We start from the raw sequence: 22,261 nt of genomic DNA, 5'->3' as shown, positions 1-22,261 counted from the left end.
TAGACGCAGAACTAATTCATCCTAAAGGGGGAAAAACATGTTTGTACACAAGAAAATGCTCGTGGCAACATGATTTGTACTAGTAGAAAAATGGAAACAACCAACAAACTAACCAAAATAGAGCATGTTGATTTAACAGAATGATAGGACTTTGTTCAAAATGATAATATTGAAACTTGGGAAAAAATTTTATGATATCATATTAAATGATCAAAACCCAGACGAGTGATAGCAATCCTGGAACTGCCTATACCCAGCTTAAAGGACACAGAATAATAATATACCCTTAGAATTACGGGCAATAGTTCAGCTTGCAGATGCTTTCTGGCCAACCCAGGCTTCTCCAGGCTTGCACAACTCCTTCATTTTCCTCAGACTAAATGACTTTATAAGAGTAACCCTCATGCGACTAGACTAATATCCACCACTGCCCCCCCCCCCCCCCCCCAGCTTAAAGAGATCCGGGCCTGGCCCCTCTAGCCCTCCTTTAGTTCTGGTATAAGAATAATGAAAAAGAAAAAAAAGGACACAACAAACACTTTTGTACTTATTCTTCTGGTTTTAAAGCTTTTTAAATTTCACATTCTCTGACAATTGAATCCAGAGGGTTGATAAAGGCTTTCACAGCACATTTCTTGAAATAATTGTCCCAGCATGCCTGAAACAGCAAGTAGAGAACCAGGAACAACGTTTTTTTTGAGAGCCTGTGTGATCCCTTCTACACAGTCTGTAGAATTACACCTAGTTGTTTATTTAAGGAATTTGCAAAACACGATGGAAACGTAACATCTTAAGGCCACTCATTCATTCACTCATTCATCCCACAAGTGAGCACCGACTATGTTCCAGACACCATTTTGGGGGCAGCTGATGTCACGGTCCCAGTTTGCAAAAGATGCAAGGAACAGGTAATTCTCATAAAATGTGATGAGTGGCTTGGGAGAGAAAGTAGATGGAGACCAAGGAGGAGGCACACAGCTTTAAGGAAGTCACAGAAGCGAAGATAACATGCTCCTTTAGTTCAATCCTAATACGTTCAAATCAATCATGTAGGGAAGATGAGCAAATAGGCCTCATTCAGACTGTCTTCTTGTTTCTGAGTCATAGTCTCTCAGACTGTCCAGGCATTAGGGCGAGTAACGTTCTCCCAAACAGCCTCCAACCACCACTTCAGTAACAGACACCATAAAAGAAATTTGCGGAACCAATTCCCGTCAGCAAACAGCAGATGAGCTAGCATTCTCCAACCCCCCACCGTGGGCCAGGCCCTCAAACCAACTGCCAATCTTGCCATTTTGATTTTCTCTGTCCTAGATGAAAATATTCCTTCTCTCCATCTGGCTCTGTGAATGACAGGAGTAGGAAGCAGTTTATTTTGGGTTTAGGAAGTAGAAAAGAAAACATATTTTGTTATTTTTTTTTTTAAGGTGGCAGAGAGCATACTGAATCATCTTCTCTTGCCTGGCATTGTATAGACAATATGCTATTTTTGTGGAAAAGATTCCTCTTCTCCAATGCTGATGGTGTCCTGAACAGCCTCAGTGTGATAAGTCAGAGAAACCACACACTGACACCGGCTTGTCACAACTGCCATAATTATCAGGTGCCCCTGAATCTCTCAGGGAAAACCCATTAATGCTACTTGTTCCCACGAGGCTGAGACCCTTAGAGCTTCACACAGGATGAGAATTAGAGAAGAAAGGGATTCAACACTGATCTATCTCCATAGTAATCCTACTAATACAAAACCCCTGACCTTGAAATAGTCTTATTGTTGCCCCTCCAATAAAATTTCAGGAGAAAAAAAAAATAACTTTAAAACATGCAGAAGCTTGCAAACGTCATCCTCTTGACATAAATGGTCCTAACTTGTGTGCCTGAGTTCTCCCCCACCCCACCCCCAGGCTTGTAGAAGCCAAGGAAGTTCAGGGAGGACCAAGAAGGGCAGAGGTTTGGATGCCAACCAAGAAAAAGGGCCAGAGAGACAGGGAAAGAGCTCAGCAACCCATCGAAAGCAATGGGAGTAAAGAGGGAGGAGCCGAAGAGAAGAGAAAACAAAGGAGAATGAAACAAATCAGGAGGTGCTTTTTATAGGATGTCTGTGGACAAAGCAGGCGCCACAGAGAGTCCAGACCATCTCAGAAGGCACAGTCAGTATGTTAAAACACTTACTACGCTTCTGACCTCTCACTGCCCATCATCCAGGCCAAATGAGGTCTCTTAAAGGGGCAGTCGCCTTGAAAGTCCTTCAGGAAGGTGTCTCATGGACCTTGCCATACCACTTGTCAAATATTCCAGCTCTGCAACCGGACAAACCAGTTGAAATCTTGGCTCTACCCACCTCCCCTGTGTGACTTGCCAAAATCCCGAGTCCTCTAGGCCTCAGTGTCCTCCTCTATGTAGTTGGGACGCGAACAGTGCATCTACCTTCTAGGACTGATATAAAGATTAAATGATGTCAGCTCCCAGCATTTCATAAATAAAAGCTAGTATTAAGGACTGTGAATTGACTGTGACTGGTGACGTATTTTTTCTTTGACTTACAAGGACATTCAAATGAATGCCATGTTCTTCAAAGCAATCATCTTGAAGTATCTTCAGGCAGGATTTTTTTTTCCCCCTAAAGTTTCCTTTGCTTAATATGTTTCTGGAGAACTCCTCCTTTGGAATTGCCTCCAGCGTGAGTAACTTTGGTAACAACAAATCTCTCTGCAGATGCATTATGACCAGAATGGTCATTCAGAGCCAAGTGCACTATTGAGAAGAGGAGCATCTTTTTGATCAAACGTGAGGAGTGACTGTAAAGTCCCATTGTGGTCCCAGTACATGTGTCCAGCTCTATCTGCTTCCACCACTCTTCCATCCTATGCCCTCGGGATACCACAAACCTCACCATTCCCCAGACAAGCAGAGCCTTTCCTGCCCCAGAGCTTTGTGCGGGCTACTCCTCCTAAATGGAATGACACAGCCTTTTCTCCCTAGTCCATCCAGAAATATCCCACTTAACCACCATGCCCCCGCCACATCAACACTGCTATGAAGCTTTTCCTCTGTGCATGAAGCACAATAAGATAGCCGTTAAGAACACAGAGGTGAGAAGCCAAAAAGACAAGGACTCAAGGAAAGCATCAGACAAGACAGTGACATGCATGGACATGGTCACAAGCTGTGATCTTAGATGAGTTGCTTCACTTTCCAATGCTCAGTTTCCTCGTTAGTTAAATAGGATGAAGAGCAGTAGCGACTTCAAAGGGCTATTTTGGAGATTATACAAAGCACCTCGAAGAGTATCTAGCAAATGTTTGTTTAATAAAATCCTAGATCTGTCATCTCTTGGCTTGGTGGCCTTAAGTGGGCTATTTAACCTGTTCCACCCCTCAATTTCTTGACTTTAGCATGGGGATAAGAAAAAGTAGCACAAATTTCATACGATTGCCCAGGATTAAATAAAATAATGTACATAACTTGCCTAGTATATAACATATGTGGAGCTTATGTATGTTAGGATTTCAACAAAATGAGTTTTTTTCTTGAAGTTATTTCTTTTGAACTCCATAATACCTTATTTATATCTCTACTATGGAACATATAAAATTGTAACAACCTAGACAGAGAACATGTTGAGGACAAGAACTTTGTCATTATTCTTCTGAAAAAGAGAAAACCAGTTCTGCTGGCAATGGGGGGGGGGGGGGGAGGAGGGTTTGAAAATTGAAACAGAAACCACAACTTACAAAATTGTACTGTGACTCACAAAAATAGAAAAACTATACCAAACCATGACATGCAAGACAAACTAAGTTCAGCCTCTTTAACACTCACTCTTTCAGACCCACGGTGTTCTAAACAAGGCCACAAACAGACTAGTCTAAGAGTAATGCCAGTCTTATGTCCTACAGACAAAGACTTTTTAACGGTCCACTGACTGTTCCAGCAACTTCAGAGTTTATAAATTCTGACCAGTCTCTAGCCAAGACCATCCATGACTAACTCCAGCTTTACAAACTCTTTAGATATTCCTCCCTAATTTCCATCTCCACTCTGTTGAAATGCCCCACAACCCTCCATGGTGTGTGTTCTCCCTTGCTGCCGCAGGCCAATAAACCTAAGTTTGCCTGACTACGGTGTGTCCCTGGTCGTCTTTGGTGGATTCTAACACATCTCACATGCCAAGGGCTTGGCACAGAACCTGGTACTAAGCAGGCATTCAGTAAATTGTGTCTTCAACAAAAGAATGGAGTAATGAGACTCCTGCTTTCATAGCTTAAGAGTTCAGAAGATAATTCTAAACAGTTTCAAAAATATTAGGCGCCACATCCAACAGTCTTGAGGGGCCTATGTACATAATTTTCTAAGCTGCATATCTTGTTTTTTTAATTTTTTTTTCAACGTTTATTTATTTTTGGGACAGTGAGAGACAGAGCATGAACGGGGGAGGGGCAGAGAGAGAGGGAGACACAGAATCGGAAACAGGCTCCAGGCTCTGAGCCATCAGCCCAGAGCCTGACGCGGGGCTCGAACTCACGGACCGCGAGATCGTGACCTGGCTGAAGTCAGACGCTTAACCGACTGCGCCACCCAGGCGCCCCTCTAAGCTGCATATCTTAAAGAACCATCCTCAACTAAAAATATGTAATCAGGAACGCTGATGAGAAGCCAGTCTCACTGCTATGCACTTAATACACATCAAACATAATTCCTGCTTGATAGGAAATGATAAACTAACTGAAGACAGAAGGTGAACAGGCAAGTGGACAGGGTCTGTGCTCCCACAGCACCAGACAGAGAGCTTGCCCACAGCAGCTGCTCACAGAAATTTACGCATTGGTTACTGACAAGGATTTTACTCTGTAGGTGATGAGCTGGCGGCCTTGCAAGAGGTTATCTCAATAACCAGGCCATTAGGAAGGTCCTTGCCTATTGAGATAACAGTGGAAAGGAAATGAATCTCTCTTGCAAAGCTAGCACCATGGTGACTAACTGATTTTGAGGGAGCATGGAAGGCACCAGAGTTAAAGATGCATCAGTGTTTACCACCACAGGATCATGGGAAAAGATCCTGACACAGACTGAAATAGCTGCAAGGCTAGAAGTGATATTTACATCAGCACTAATGCCCGTTACCCTGGGTTCAGGTTCTTAGGTTAAAGCAAGTAGCGTGGCCTTGCACTAACCACCACCTACCTGCTCTAACACCTTGCACAGGTCAGATCAATAAGGGCAAATTGGGTCTTTGTATCCACTTAGAGTAACTATCAGCAACTTATTGATTCTAGCTACTCAAAGTGATGACATTCCCTTCATAAGGCATGATTGACAGATTTTTTTCTTTAGCTTTGCTCAAAATTGCAATCAAACTCATTTAAGCTACAAAAGACCCTTGAACTTTATTTAGAGGTGCCTGGGTGGCTCAGTTGGTTAAGTGTCCAACTCCTGATTTTGCTCAGTCATGATCTCATGGTCCGTGAGATCGCATGGAGTCTGCTTGGGATTCTCTCTCTCCCTCTCTCTGTCCCTCCCCTGGTCTCTCTCTCTCTCTCTCTCTCTCTCTTTCTCTCTCTCTCTCTCTCTCTCTCTCTGTGTGTGTGTGTGTGTCTCTGTCTCTTCTCTGTTTCTCTCTCTAAATAAATAAACTTAAAAAAAAAGAAAGACCCTTGAGCTTTAAGCCAATCCACCACTAGAATGAATAACTTAAGACCTTTTTTTTTTTAAACTTTTTACTTAACATTTTCATGATATAAAGGCATCAGCCACTGTGGCCAAAGACAAAGCCAGGCCAGACATTTTTCCAAGCTAAGGAAAAAGGAAACACAGTTGAGAATGATACTGTAAACTAATTAACATATATAAGTAAATAATATTTTCCAAGAGCACAATTTTATTTTTTCCTGGAACCTTTTAGATGCAGGTAGCCCTGCCCAATAATCCATCACAAATGTGGAAAGAAAAAGGGGGGTTAAATAGAACAAAAATACCACAGAAAATAGGAGACTGAGAAGCTGTCACTGCATTACATTTTAAAGATTTGATATAAAGTATTAAAGAGAGATAGTCCACAAGGAAAAGGAAAATCAAATATGAATTTCTTTTCCCAATAATACAATTTTCTGGGCACTGCTGATTTGTCACTCACTTTAAAACCCTCAGCTAAAGAAAACACATTTTCAGGTCCCTTTACTGAAATTGCTGCACCCAGTCTATTTTCAGCTCTATTTCTCTGAGCCTCCTAAAAAAAATTCTTAAATCATCCCGGGGCCAGGTTTGGTTAAAGTTGCCAGAAGCCTTTAAGATGGTTTTGTTACTTTGTTTTTATTTTCAAATAATCTCCAAGTAGGGGTATGGGCTAGAGTGAACATTTTTTCCCAAAAATGAGCCTTTCTACCATTTGGGTATCTAGGTCTATTTCCATTAAATAATCCATGTACAAACAACCAATGAACAACTGAAGTGATTATTTAGTAATTACACTTAGCTCCAAAAGAAACGGCCCATTAAAACGGTAAGAACCCATAGTAGTCCCCCCTTATCTGTTGGGACTATGTTCCAAGACCCTAAGTGGATGCCTGAAACCACAGATCGTATTAAACCATACATATACCATGTTTCTTCCTATACAGACATATCTATGATGAATTTATAAAGTAGGCACAGTAACAGATTAACAATTATAACTAATAATAAAATAGAACAATTATAATAATACACTGCAATAAAAGTTATGTGAGTGTGGTCTCTCTCAAAATATCTTACTGTACTGTACGCCCCCTTCTTCTTGTGATGATGTGAGATGACGAAACGTCTACATGACGAAATGAAGTCAGATGAATGACACCAGCACTGTGCCATAGGGTTAGGCTACTACTGACCTTCTGATGATATCAGCAGAAAGATCATCATGTTTCTCATCACGTCAACATATTCCTCACTACACAGTGAGGCTAAGAAAACTTGAGAAAACAGGGTCTTTATGCACTAAAACTTCAGAACAGCCTAGGGGAATAGTAAGTTTTTAAAGTGCTAAGACCGGCTCTATAGAAAATTAATTTGCTCATTAATTTAGTGCATCCGCTTTGCATATTCTCCAAACCCAATGTCACAAGTAATCTGTTGCTCAACAGCAACAGACCGTTTTGCTGGTAATTCCCAACCCCTTCTCTACAACATCCCCAACCGTACTCCACCTCTCCCACCCCGAAGATGATCATCCATACTGCCTGGCCCTCTGGCTTCCTGTTGGGTTTGACTAATGGGGGAGCACCAGCCAAAAATGGGAAGGTGGGAGGAGAGCAGTGTGCTGTTTTCCCTACTCTTTCCCTGTTTTACTGCAGTGTCGCACAAGAGTTCTGCGCCTTCACAGCTACGCCTTCCATCAAGGAGCCCTCCCTCCATGATTACAACCTTCCCTGGACTCCACTATCTGTTCCTCCCGTCCTTTCAGCCTGGGCAATGGCTTCCCCGTTGCTGTTCTTGGTTGCTGTTCTTGGTTCTTAGTTCTTGGGTGCTGAACCACCCCTTGTTTGTTCCCGTCACATTGCCCACAGGTCTGCAACAGCCCCGTCATTAAACTCTCTTCATTCAAACCCTCTGAGTTAAATTCTGTTTCCTGCCAAGATCCCCATGCAACCACTGTGCAAAATAAATATAGAAGCGCTTGTGTCCTGGCTGAGGATGGTAAGCAAACATAAAAGGAGACCAATATCTATGAAAAACATGCATGAGCAAAACAAACCTCCATCACCCTTTCTGTTTGGGCAAACAAGATATTTAATGTCAAACGTAATGTCAAAAATGGCAAAACACAGCTAATATTCTTCCTTTCTAACTTCTACTCCTTTTTTTGAAATGAGGGGGGAAAATATAACTCTTTTATCCCCACTATCAATATTCTCCCATTGGATAAATTCTAGGAAAGCCAGTTCTAAAGACTAGAGATTCTCCATAAGTCATATGGATGCTTGAAAAAGATGAGATTTGTATCCACTCCTATTCTTTTGCAATTAGGAAAAAACAACAACAACATTGTCTGAATCTTTTTCTTGGGTGCCCAGAATTCAGTTGAAGAGTGAATTCACTATACTGTAGAAAGGGTGATGATAATGCCTTTCAAAAACTAGGGCCAAGTAACAACACAGAAAAAAAAAATTTCTCAAAGCACTCTTTTATCCAAATTGTACAAGACGGTATTTGACACTTAAAATTCATTGTCACTTCTAAGACTATAGTTCAGATGGTACTTCTTTTTCTTCAGTCTGGATATTTATTTATTTAGCTGGAGGCTACCGTTCTCTTTATATCATTAACCCACCAAAAGGTTATTTGCTGAATTTGCAACATGCTGCTAAACTGTACAGTTTCCAAGGCTAAATGTAATGTTTTTATTGGATCCCCTTTTTTTTTATTAAGCTATCAGTCCCTAATGACATAGTAGCTATGAATTAATAAGCAGAGCACATGTGTTAACTCAGGTACAATGAACTAATCAGATTCTCCTGCATTTTACTTTACAGAGTGCTGGTTCTTGCCACCTCAAGCTCTCTCTAAATCTATTCTCCAGACCATTCTCCACCCATCCTCCCTCCTCTGTGCCCAGGAACTAAGTCACCTGTCCCCTGCCCTCGGGCTCCTTGTAGAGTTCTGCCAATGGGAGGCACCAGCAGAAGACCAGGGTAGAGGTGATTAAGACCCAGGTCAGGCTTCCTCCACGTCCTCTGCACGTCGGAGTTCACGGTTCCAGAAGTGACTGGCTCTCCAACTACACATCCCTGACCACTGCTCTGCCTGGGTGGCTCCTGCTCCTCTTGCCCGTGTCCCAAAGAAAGTAAAAACTTTTCATTACTAAGAGTTCCTGGTTGCCTTACAATCCCTTATATGTTCCTTTCACTCTGTGTCTGTAGATAGTACTTCTCAATTCTCCTCAGGCTCCTTCCGAGTGTGCCTTTTGTTTCCTGCTGGATTCCTAACTGATAGGAGTATGACTTGAAATGAAAACCACCAGGTTCCCTCAGGCAAGGGGAGGTCCGCCTAGACTGAACAGGAAAAAGGACATTAGTGCAAAACCTGGTGAAATTGGAATAAAGTCTGTAGCTTAGCATTATCACACTGATAGTAATTTGTTAATTTCGACAACTATATTCTGGTTCTATGTAAGAAGGTTAACACTAAGGGAAGACAGATGAAGGAAATACAGAAAATTTCTGTACTGTCTTTGTAACTTTTCTATGAATGTAAAATTATTCCAAAATAACATGTTTATTAAAAAGAAAAAAAAAAAAAAAAAAAAAGCAGACTCCCAGACCCTGTATCAGACCCCTGAATCAGAATTTCAGCAGAGGGACTGAAGCAGGTGGTTTGAAGACCAAATCTTAAAAGAGCCTCACCCCATCGGGACTTGGAAACTGTTAGTTCCGGTTGAGATAAGGATGGAAAGACTTGTTTACCGATGCCAAATTACAGCATAATTACTCGACTATTTAAAGAAAAGAGCCAATTGAAGCTTTGTCAAAGTTCGCCTTCTATTCCCAGTTAATTAGAATGATTCATCCCTCGACCAGTCTCTATTTAGTTTCTTGCATAAAAACCCTTGAAAAGGTACAGGTAATTATAGAACCAAACAAAGAAAGTGACAGTGGAGTTCTTCCACTTCCTCCTCCCTCTGCGATCAAGGTTTTTTGCAACGTGTGTCCTTTTTATTTCCCCCAACCGAGTTTCCAAGGGGGTGGGGCCAACCAACCAGACTGCGAGTGGTTTTCTCCATCTTGTCCAGGATGGGTTTCTCCAAACTTGCTTTGAGTTCCTGAAGGCAGGACCCATATTTTCAGCATCTTCTGTGTTTTTCTACAGCTCAGTTCAGTATTCTTCACCCATTACTTTGCTGGATTGACAACCTGCACTTCCCCACTACATCCACATCACTATTTATTTTAGATCGCCTGTAATTCTTATATTCAACATTTTCTGTACCCCTGGAATTGTGTAAGGAAGGGAAGGTAGAGGTGAAAATGATGGCATTGTTATTACTTGTTTATTAACAAAAATGTTAGCTGGGCAATTACTATGTGCCAGGACTATTCTAGGCACTGGAAATCTAACAATGATAAAATAATTCCTACCTTCAGGGAGCATAAAGTCAAATCAGGGAGACATATGATTAAACAGGTAAGTGCCAAATAGGCTCAAGGTTCTTCCTACCATCCGCTTTGCCCATCATGACAGAGCAACTGGAAACTGCATGAAGATTAGAAGAGTAGACTCTGGTTCCAGGTCTATCTCCTCATAAGAACTGATTTTAAAGGAGGTATAATCTTTCTCTCAATCCCTTCACTCAAAACAAAACAAAACTTGGGGCGCCTGGGTGGCTCAGTCGGTTGGGCGGCCGTCTTCGGCTCAGGTCATGATCTCGCGGTCCGTGAGTTCAAGCCCCGCGTCGGGCACTGTGCTGACAGCTCAGAGCCTGGAGCCTGTTTCGGATTCTGTGTCTCCCTCTCTCTGACCCTCCCCCGTTCATGCTCTGTCTCTTCTCTGTCTCAAAAATAAATAAACATTAAAAAAAAAATTAAAACAAAACAAACAAAAAATGGGAAGAAAAAAATTTCTCTCTGCTTTGTAGGGGTTGTTACCCACCTCAAATAACAAAGGATATAAACATTCTCTGAACATTGCAAAGTGTTATAAAAATGTCAAGCAATAGAAATTAATGATTTAAACAGTCCCTGTCCACTAACTCTAAGGCAAAAAGACAGTGGTTCAGTGGCTTTTTCCATTAAGCAAAAATTTCAGAAAATACGATTTTATAAAAAGCAATCCTTTCAAAGATCTAAACTCTGTTGCTGTGGAGTTAGCAATTAGTGAGAATTAGATTAACATCAAAGAACCCCGTATCAGAGGGGAGAAGTCTCCTATGAGGAAACCAGGCCTGCCATTTTATTCACGGTAGACCCATTTTTATTTCACTCTCCCTGAATAGGAGGGCTCAGTTACCTAGACTCTTCTCTAAAATTGAAAGGGATTTCTTAGCAAGAGCCATTCACATTTCTATTTTATTCAAAAAGAAGCTTCCAGATCAGCGATAAAAGAAAATCTGTTGAAGTCAGTGCTAGCACATAAACCTGCAAGCAGTTTTCAGCAGATATCTTATAAAAGATTATGCTTGAGAGAAGTTTCAAAAATCAGATTTGCTGTTGCAGATAAATATAGTGTCTATTCTCAGCTTCTAAGGTAGAAAATGTTCTAGTGGAGCAGTTTACCATCTTTTTCTCTGCCTGGAAAAGTCGATGAGCTTCTAAGGGCTCTCCGGATACCATGGTAACCGCATGATTCTGATCAAGTCTGTGGTGTCTGGGGTGCAGGTTAAGAAACCTTAAAATGCTACCTAAGAAAATATCCATTGGCGACGCTGCTGGTATGTTTGAACTGGACATACGACACATTCACTCCAGGTGCACATACAGCTGGGAGCCTCTACTGAGCCCTAGCACTGAACCAGCACTCAGGTAACCAAGTGAATATAAGACACCATTGAAAAGAACTCACAGTGGGTGTGGTGCCCAGTGAGCAGTAAGTTAACTATAAACTATTCAAGAATGTTGGGGCACCTGGGTGGCTCAGTCGGTTAAGCCTCCAACTCTAGATCTCAGCTCAGGTCACGATCTCAAGGTTTGTGAGTTCAAGCCCCGCATGGGGCTTGCTTGGAGCAGAGCCTGCTTGGGATTCTGTCTCTCCTTCTCTCTGACCCTCCCCTGCTGTGCTCTCTCTCTCTCTCAAAATAAATAAATAAATTCAAAAAAACTTTTTGAAATATACAAGAATGTATAGGAATTATATTGTAAAGTTTTAGCTTTTGTTCCAAATTAAAATTTTATTCTCCAGTTTTTACTGTAACTTCAGTTGTGAAAGTCTTTCATGAAGAGCACTTCAGCTAAGTATAGACCCAAGAAAAAGCTGAATGTTGAGCAGGGGAACAGTAAGAGGGTCAGAAAGAAGTTTACGTTGTTCTCTGGGGCTTCAAATGCAATTAGCCTGAAAAATTATGAAAAGGAAAAGGAAAACTATTGGCCTATAAAAAGAAACGGCATTTTTTGGCTTTCCCAGTAAGGCAAAATCACATCTGGCATGTGGGACTCTGTGAAGTCCCACAGCACCTAGACTGTCTCCCTAGAGATAACATTTTCCCTTCACCCAACAGTAATGAGCCAATGTCAGATGACAGAGACTTTCTTTCACTGTAGCATATGTGTGCATGTTCACACCAGTGTCAGATTATACCAGGAATCACTGTGGGGCTCACCATAGACAGGAACCAATGAGCACCTCAATCATTTTCCTTATGTGTGAAAGAAATTTGGTCACTGACCCAAATGAGCTTCACAAAGCCCGTGAGTGAGCTGAATTTTTTCAGGAAATATTTAGGAAGTACATGCTGGAGCATCACAGTGAACCAAGAGCTAAAAGAGACACAAAAGAAATGCCAGGCCTGGCCCCTTTTTACCCTTTGATTGAAGAGATAAGACAGACTTGCAGGAAATAGGTAGCATTTTGTTCTATCTCTCTTGCTCCTTAACACTCTCCATTTCTTCGTTGACCTCATGGAGTCCTTCGTCTTGGCATCCGCCCACCCACCCTATCCATTAATCACTTCCTCTGTCTCCAGGATCCTCCCCACCAATCCCCACCCCCACACACCCCTTGGTCTCCTTTCCTTCCGCCCACAATCTGAGATGCTCGTGGTCTCTTCATAGAACCCTCCGTATACGTGTCTTCTCTTTTTAACCCTGGATCCAACCTGTATTCTGTGTTCTCTGCTCCAACACTTAACACTGCTGGAGAAAAAACACACAATCACATAGATGCTTTGAAGAAGCCATGCAGAAAGGGCCACCGGAAAATGTTAATCCCCCAATTAGAACATAAATTCTTCGAGGACAGGAACTGTGTCTTGTGCTGTTTCGTTAAGCCTAAGGGCATCCTAGCAGGCTTAATTATCCTTGTTGCAAAGGAGTTAATACCAAAACCAGAAAGACTGAGGACAAGAAAAGGTCCATACTCATTAGACAGATAAACTGATTTTTTTAAACTTTCGCACATGGTTTATGTGAAAATAAACACAGCTATTCCAAAATAAAACATTCAGTAAAGTAGCTTTAGAAGGCACTGATACTTAAAAAACAGCTGGTAAAAGTTATTCTGTGGATCTCAGTTATTCTGTGAAGAGTTGTAAAGCTCTTCAAACATATTTTATAATTCAGAATAGTTTCTAACGTAAGCTTTTTCTTTCTGTTAATTAAAGCAATGTAGTAAGATCTCACTATACTACATGGCAAAGCACCTCTAAAACTTCACCAAATAGCAGCCATCCTTGGGTCTTATCTGTATACCTCCAGGGGAAAATGAAAGCATCTTCCCATGTTAGCCAGAAAGGTAAATATCAAAGGAATCCTGAAATAACTCATCGCAGAGAGGAGAGAGTCAGCATCCTATCAGGCCAACAGCCACTATGAGGCATAAAGTTTCAGCGTGACATTGCTGAGCCTGAACAGGGGGTCCCACGGAGTCTTGAGTACTCTGAGTCCACACTGCAAATGTAAAATGTTCTTCCCTCACACCAGTGGCGAACCTGTCTCAGAGCCGGGTGGGGGTCACTGCTTTGCCAAGCCAACTGCAACACAGGCCACGACCCTCATTCCAGCTTGGCAGGAACAAACCCAAATGTTGCCTGATTCTCCTACAAATGTAATAATATCTAACAAGAGGCTGATTGGACAGCCCAAGATGTCATTTCCTCTAATTAAGGAATGCTCGAGAAAAACCAAAATAGCCACAAAGCACTGTCAGCAAAGCAATCAGCAGCGACAATTAGCTGTCAGCTCACAAGCTTGAGCTGAGCCTTGTGCAGGGAGCAGGGCTTGGAGCTGTGGCTTTCCAAATCAGCATGGCAGCAAGAGTCCAGGATGACAAGGCCGCGGAGAGGGTCCAGAACCTGCTGCACACCGACGGGTGAGAGGAGCGGCAGCAGCTTGTTGGTTGGTGGGTTGCTGTGTGGCAATGGAGAGAGACCCTATGAAGAATCCTACAGTGACCTTCCAAAGTAGCTGGAAGTCTGCTGGCTACAGCCCATGCTGCATTCGCCACGAATGACCCTTCTCTACCTGGAACGATGCTACCCACTCTTGACAATGTATAAGCAGCCTGTCTGCATCTCCCTTGTGAGGAATTCACAACTCCAGGGCACGTGAGCTCTCTCCCTTCTCAACTCCCATAGCCAATTTCTGTCTATACTACAAGGTCATTAACAGGAGGAGTTGAGAAAAGTATATAAAGAAGCAAATATAACACAACTGTGTCACACTATGTAATAATACATAATAAGATTGCCGGGGGCGGGGGTGGGGGGGTGGGAGGAGCGCCTGGGTGGCTCGGTCGGTCGGTTAACCATCCGACTGCAGTTCGGGTCATGATCTCACACTTCATGAGTTCCAGACCCGCGTCAGGCTCTGTTCAGAGCCTGAAGCCTGCTTCACATTCTGTGTCTCCCTCTCTCCCTGCCCCTCCCCTGCACGCACGTGTGCTCTCTCTCTCTCTCAAAAATAAATAAACATTAAGAAAAAAATTTTTAAAAGACTGTGTGTGTGTGTGTGTGTGTGTGACAGACATATATGTATATACAATTATTAAGAGGAGCACCACTGTCTCCTCCCCCGCACCTCTGCCTGGGCACATAAAACTGTTTGTCTTCTTAAAACTGGAAAGTAATTTCTACCCTTTGCTGCATCCCTTCTCAAGTTGCTCAAGTTGCTGGGGCCAAGTAAGGAAAGGGACTTGGAGGTCTGGGCACCCTCCCTTCTACTTCTGGCCTCACACTTTCCCATGAAAGTGTATTTTAGCAACAGAATAATAGGAGACCTGATTATAGCTGACCCTGGCCATAATTTAAGCTCATTCTCAATCCAGCATCACTGGGAATAAAACTGATGTCTTGCTCCCTGTCTGAAGTCTGCATTTAGTTCTTCGCCCGTAGCAAACCCAGCCTTGATTTCTTTTGCAGCAGCAACATGTCCAACTCAAAGATACATTTCCCAGACTCCCTTGCAGCTAAGGGTGACCACTGACATTAAAGCAAAATTCACTGGCCTCAGGCAACTGAGATAACTCTTTGTCTGGGTTGACTCAGCTGGGAGGCATGACCTTGGGCTCTTCTGGAGGGCTTCTCTATCTACTTGCTGAGAACAAACACATACATGATGGTCCCAAGTTGAAAAAGATATGTGAAAACAATTTAATAATATTGCCAGGACTCTTTGACTTCATGTCTCTCACTAAGGGGAAGGAAAGGTAGGCCTGCGAATACCTGGGTACGAAAGCAAAAGGAAAGACGAAAGGAAGGCAGGCACTATGATAATCCAGGGGTTGTGGCTGGCTTTTTTATGGTATCAAAGGAAAGAGGACAACTTGAGAATTGGGATGAATGTAAAATTAACTTTTCTCGAAAGACGGGGAAAATGAAAAAAACTAGAATTCTGGCAGCACATTCTCATCACTGCATCACAAGGTACTCAAAGTTGGGAAGATTCAAAAGCTGAGGGCTCTTGGCATGGGTCTCCACAGAGGGATGGGTCCTTGGCTAGACCTTGGCTTTGAAGCCTCAATAGTAGCTTCATGTAGGAACTGAAACCAAGGTGGAGAGGAAGGCCAAACTGCCCCCATGAGGCAGGCTTCATAGGTCTAAGACATACCTTTCTTTATAAGAGGAAGCAACAGAAAATCCCTGCTACCAGACAGACAGTCAAGGGTTTTGAGCGCTAGGGACCAAAGCTCAAAAAAGAATTTGAAAATAAAGGCATTAAGTATGCATATCAATCATTACTGTTTAGTGAAATCCAATAATTTAACTAGACAATGCATTTAAATGCCTTAATTCTGTGCACTATGTCCCGATTTATTCCTAAACTGGATTACCTTCACAATATTTTGACTTTGAAGGATTTTAATCTCATTATTGAAAGCACAGTTGGCTAAAAAGGAAAAGAAACAGTGATTATGTAAAACACCACTTCTCAAAGATCCGAGTGCGTAAGAATCCCTCCGGATCTTGCTATCTTGTTAAAATGCAGGTTCTGATTCATCAGGTCTGAATGGGACCTGCATTCTGCTAACAAGCGCTCAGGTGATGCTGACGCTGCTGGTCCCCGGGCCACCCGTGCAGTAGCAAGGATGTAGAGGGTTAAACATATCCAAGCTGCAAGTCAATGTGACTGTTCCTGAGATGGCTGGGGAATCAAGATTTGTCTGGAATCGTCTGGAATTATGATACTGCACTGCTTGGCACCATGGACATCTGGCATTCTTCAAGATACTGCACTCTACCCCTTTTCTGAGAAGCTGCAAACCTCCAGAATGCCTGCTTGCTGTCCCTTTCTTGTCTTCTTTTAACTTGCTTCCCTTTCTCCTCTTTTCTCATGAAGGCAACTAGAGAAGGGAAAGGCGATCCTGCTCCTTCCCTCACCTCGGCTCACAGAATCAAGCTATTCTATTGTGTGATTCCCATCCCTATACGCAGTTATTTCCTGAGAAAGAAAAAAGAAGGCCAAGTAGAGCCAACCAAGAGAACAAGAAATGCTCCCATTAAGTTTTGAATTGTGGTTTTACTGCCTTCCTTTATTTCAGCCTTCATCCATTTCTAGCTGGCATTTTTATTTACAACCCAAATTTTCCTTTATTGACAGTGGCTTTGAAGAGCTGCAACACAGTTCTGCATCCACTGAAGACAAGAACGCCACAGAAATATCACTTCCTAACAATGAGAAAAAGCTGCATAATTCCACAAAGTCACAACTTGTATCGAGCCGGCCAGACAGCTAAGATTACAAGGCAACCAGGTGGACTAATTTAGAGAATGACATGGACCTCCAAGGAGGGATGGGACACACAAACTGTCACCTTTGACAGAGTGCTCTAGGAGGAAAGAGCCATCATAAAAGCAGGGAAGAAAAAAACAGCTGAAATGTTAATGAATCCTAAAGGGCAAGTATGTGCTAACATGGAATCCCTGGGAGCCTCTCTCAAGCTTCTTTTCCCATCGGCTTCCAGTGGGTACTCACGAGAAGGATTGAGGGGAGGGTCTGAGACTGAAGAGTGATTCTTTATTTGGGCACAGGCAAGAAACCCATCCTCTTCCCACAACCTTGTTCCACAGTAAGCAAGAGCTTTCAACCACTGGGAGGGGAGCAGAAAACCTTCCCACTCCCAAGATCCAAGCAAAAAGATCTATGGATTCTTGAGAAGGGCAGAAGCAAAAGCTATCTACCCCTGATGGAAGGACAACAGACTCAGGCCCACAATCCAGTGCTGACACAAAGAAGAAATCTGCTGCCACTCAGGGAGGGGCAGGATGCTCTCTCCCACCAAGACACCCACAGACACAAGGCAGAGATCGGCGGCTGTGAAGAGGAGCAAGGAACCAGGACAAAGCCCAGGTCCCAAGGTGTGGACACACAAGGCCCGCCCAAGACTGAGGCTGGACCAGGAAAGCTGACGACCTCACCACCAGAGCCACCACATTACACCGAGCACCGAGCAAAATGAGCACCGACGTGGAGAGAGATCCCCTCGGCAGAACAGGTGTGGCACGTCTGCCGAAGGCTAAGGACGGGGGTTTAGACAGTGGGAAAACCCTCTGGCACACCAGGCCAACGAAGCATAAGGTGACTATGGTCCACCACTGGACAACGCTGGAGTCTGGCGGGCTGAAGGTAACTACAGCCCCCAGGAGCCCAAACCCCCCCAAACTCCGTATCAATAACGGTTCCTGTCATCTGCTAACAAGATTACTCAAACCCTCACATCGATGACCTTACAAAAGAAAAAGTGTCCACCATGAAACCAAAATTATGACGTATTTTAAAAAACTAAGGAAAAACAACCCACTGTCAGGATAAAGCAACTTACAGAACTAGACAGCTATGACTCACATATTGGAACACTCAGACTGAGATTTTAAAATAGCTATGATTAATATGTAAAAGGTGCTCATTAAAAGAAGAATAAAATGCAGGAAAAGATGGAAAAAATCATGGAAACTGTAGGAAACAAATTCTAGAAATAAAAATGTTTATCAGAAGTAAAGGTTTCCTTTGATAGGCTGATGAGGAGATAGGATACATTTAAAGAAAAGAATCCGTAAACTTAAAGACTGGTCAAAAGAAATTGTCCAAGGAGAAAGGAGAACTTTTTTTTAAGTATCCAAGAACTGTAGAACAATATCAAATAGTCTGATATGCATGTAATTAGAGTACCAGAGGAGGAGGAGAGAAAAAAAAGTGCCAAGGTAATTAAAAAAGAACAAGGATAGCTTTTTTAACACATAGTGCTAGAAATTTAGATGTCCATATAAAAAAGTAAACCTTGACTTTTACCTCACACCAGATACAAAAATTACCTCAAAATGTGTCATATAACTAAATGTAAAGCTTAAAACTATGTAATTTCTAGAAAAAAAAAACAAGAACATATTTGTATTCTTGGTTTTAGAATCCTGACACCCATAAGAGAAAAAATTTTGATTAAGTTGAACTTCATGAAAATTAAAAACTTCTGATCTTCTAAAGCACATGTTTGATAAAAAGCTTGTATCCCCAATATATTCGATTATAGATCAATAACAGAAAGATAGGTAATGGGAGTTTAAAAATGGGGGAATGATTTGAACAGACATTTCACCAAAGATATACAGACGCCAAAGAAACACTTGAAAAGGTGTTCAACATTAGGAATCACTAGGGAAGGGAGAATTAAAGCTACAAGAAGGTACTACTATATACGAACTCAAACTGCTAAAATTACAAAGACTGATACTAAGTGCTGATAGGCTGTGGAGTAACTAAAACCTTCCTATATTGCTGACTGGAATGCAAAATGGCACAGTCACTTTTGAAACAGCTAGAGGGATTTTTCTTAAATAACTTTAAGCATACAGTTGCTATACTTACCACGTGATCCAATAATCCTACTTGTAGTAATTTACCCAAGAAAAATGAAAATATAAATCTGTACAAAGACCCATTAATCAGTGACAATAGCTTTGCTAATATAGCCCAAAACTATCGATAACCCAAGTGCTCATCAACTGGTGAATGGATAAACACATTGTGGTACATCCACACGATGGAATTCTACTCAGTAATAAAAAAGAACAAACTACTGATACGGGAAAAACAGGCAGGAATCTCAAAGACTTTATGCTAAATGAAAGAAGCCTGAAATGAAAGTTTACATATTGGACAACTTGATTTACATATTATGAGAAAAGAAAAACCCTGGAACAGAAATCAGATCAGCGGTTGTCAAGGGCTGCAGGTAAGGAGAGTCCAAAGGAACACTCTTTCAGATGTTGGATATACTCTGCATTGTGACCGTGGTCAGGGTTACATGATTGTATACAGTTGTTGAAATTTATTAAACCATAAATTTCAAGAGAGTGAATTTTACTCAGTAAGCCTAACCAAAATAAATAAATAGATAGTACTACAGACAGCTTACTTGACAACTATATCATAAATAAATATTCATTTAAAAAAAAAAAAAGCTTCTCAACTTAAAAAAAAAATAGTACTACAGCAAAAGGAATGTGCCTGGTCAAGTGTGTATCCACATAGAAAAAATTAATCTTGACCCTTTACTTCACATCATACACAATACAATCAATTTCAGATGTATTATAGATCAAAATGTAAAAATAAAATCATACAGCTTTCAGAAGAAAACAGAAAACATCTTTCTGATCTTGGAATAATGCCAAAATTTCTTAAATAGAACAGGAGTGCCAACCACAAAAGAAAAAAAATGAATACTTTATATCATTTTAAAGGAATTTCTGTTCATTAAAAACTGGAAGATAAACCACAGGAAAAAGAGGAGATATTTACAATATATATAACCTGGCAAAGGCTCAAATCCAGAACACTTATTATTAAAAATGTCTACAATTCAATAAGAAAGACAATTCACTAAGACAACCCAATTTTATTTCCAAAAGACTTGAATAAGCACCTCAATTTTTTTAAGATTTGAAAAGGATTTTCATAAACAAGATATACAAATGGTCAATTAATATATGAATATGTACCCAACTTCATTAGTCGACAGGGAAATGCAAGTTGAAACTACAACTTGATATTATACACCTACCAGCAGAGCTTAAATTAAAAAAACAATCCAACAAAAACAGAAAATACCTTGTACTGGCAAAAATATAGACATTTAAGAACTATCATACACTCCTGATTGGCAGTTAAATTTTTAAATTAATGCAACCATTTTGGAAAACTCTTTGATAGTATTTGCTGAAGTGGAACATACACCTACCCCAAGACCCAGAAATTCCCCTCCTGCATACAAAGCCAACAGAAATGTGTCTATAGAGCCACAAACAAAACTTACCAAAACTGACTCAGGAAGAAATAGAAGACCTAGATAAATCAGAAGTTAAAACACAGGGTAAAAATTCCTCCCACAAAGAAAACAACATGCCCAAACTGGTTCATCATTAAGTTTCATCACACCTTCAAGGAACCAGTAATTCTAATATTTTGAAAACCATTCCTGAAGAGGAAAATACCAGACAGGAAAATTTTGGCCAATCTTGGGACTAAAATTTAGCAAACTACATCTCGCTGAGTATAGAAAGGATAATGCACCATGATCAAGTTTGGTTTTATCTTAGCAATGCAAGCTAGCTTAACATCCTAAAATTAATTAAAGTAAATTACCATGAACAAGATTTTTGTCAAGGGATAAAAATCATTTGATCACCTCAGTAGATTAGAAAAGCATTTAATAAAATTCAACATGCAGGTGAAATAATTCACTTTGAACAAACTAGGAATAGGAAAGAAACTTCTTAATCTGATAAAGAATATTATTAAAGTAACACCATCAAATTATGTCCCATAATTGATTTGACACAACTTAACTACCGTTGCATGTTTAGATTCTTTCCTCTTTATTTGGCTATTATAATTTATGCTGTGATAAACAGCTTTGTGCATGTTGATACAGTTGCCTAACCTCCCTGTGCCTTAATTTCCTCATGTGCAAGATGAAAATAAAGCAGCACCTGACTCAGAAGGCTATGGCAAGGCTCAAATAAGATGTTGGATTTAGGTCTTAGGGATTCTTGGGAGAAAAGTATGGCTTATAAATCTGAAAAATCTTATTCTATATTTACCTGGTGGCAGATTTCTCAAAGCACACCGTAGGCTCAAGTCAGAAGAAGTCACTCTGTCAAAAACAAATAAAGTTATTGTCTTAGGTTACCAGGAACTAAGGATGTAATATCTGAGGAATGCAACCGACGACGGGAAATACCACTCGCTCCGGGATTCCCCTGCAGCATTTGGACTTCTGCCCATCCCGGCTTCCTTCCCCCAGTCAAGTGAGGATGACTACTACCATACTCTTTTCATCTGCCCTCGACCTACAGCACTCCATTTCTGCCCAACAGCCAGAATGACAATTCTAAAATTTGAGCATGGCACGCTATACCTCTCCTGGAACCCCTCCCACAACTTCCTCTTACTCTTGGGATAAAGGCCAACCTCCTTGCCATGTCTTCTAAAGGCCCTTCATCATCTGCTGCCCACCTACTTCTCTAGCTTTGTGTCTCATCTCTGTTACCACTGTCTGTGCTCCAGCTACACTGGACTTCCTTCAGCTTCTCCTTCGTTGCCACCTCCCTGCTTTTATACATACGGCTCTCCCTTCCCCACTCCCTCCCCCTTCCCCACTCACCTCCACATGACTAACTTCTACTGGTCCTTCCATTCTCCACTCCAGTGTCACTTCTTCAGCCAGACCATCCATTCCCCTTGACTATCTTAAGTTCCTCTATTTACTTTCCCCAAGAAGCCTGCACTTTTCTCTAACATCATGCATGCAACTACTTACTCAGTATATCTCGTCTTCTCTGTGAGCCCAGGGATCACAGTTATTTTGTTTACAGCTATATCCTTATGCCTTGCCTAGCACTGGTCTCACAGTAAAAACTCAATAAATATGTATAGAGTAAAAGAATTACTAAACTCCCTCCTCATTCCTGAGCTTTCTAACTCATCTTTTGATTCATGCTGCTAATTTAACAGACTTCCTCGTTCACTACCACATACCATCAATTGTTAAGGTTCACTGATTGTACAGACAATGCTGTTTTAAAGAACAGTAAGAAAAAAATTGGCTGCAAATTAAATTGTGATACAATACTAACACTTAGAACTTT

At 41.4% G+C, this 22,261-nt stretch overlaps 1 protein-coding gene across 4 annotated transcripts in view; it reads right to left on the bottom strand.

Annotated features, from left to right (window-relative positions):
* Positions 1–22,261, bottom strand: part of NCALD (neurocalcin delta) — a 393,861-nt gene that overhangs the window by 248,206 nt on the left and 123,394 nt on the right. For all 4 annotated transcript variants that reach the window (XM_053208637.1, XM_053208638.1, XM_015078032.3 and 1 more), the window contains exon 2: positions 21,215–21,267. The gene's annotated coding sequence lies outside the window, so the exon portion shown is untranslated. The remainder of the gene's footprint in view (positions 1–21,214; positions 21,268–22,261) is intronic.

The sequence above is a fragment of the Acinonyx jubatus genome, chromosome F2, assembly GCF_027475565.1.
Source record: "Acinonyx jubatus isolate Ajub_Pintada_27869175 chromosome F2, VMU_Ajub_asm_v1.0, whole genome shotgun sequence".
NCBI lineage: Eukaryota > Metazoa > Chordata > Mammalia > Carnivora > Felidae > Acinonyx > Acinonyx jubatus.
The sequence above is the reverse complement of the archived record's forward strand: the minus strand, read 5'-3'. Positions and strand labels throughout refer to the sequence as shown.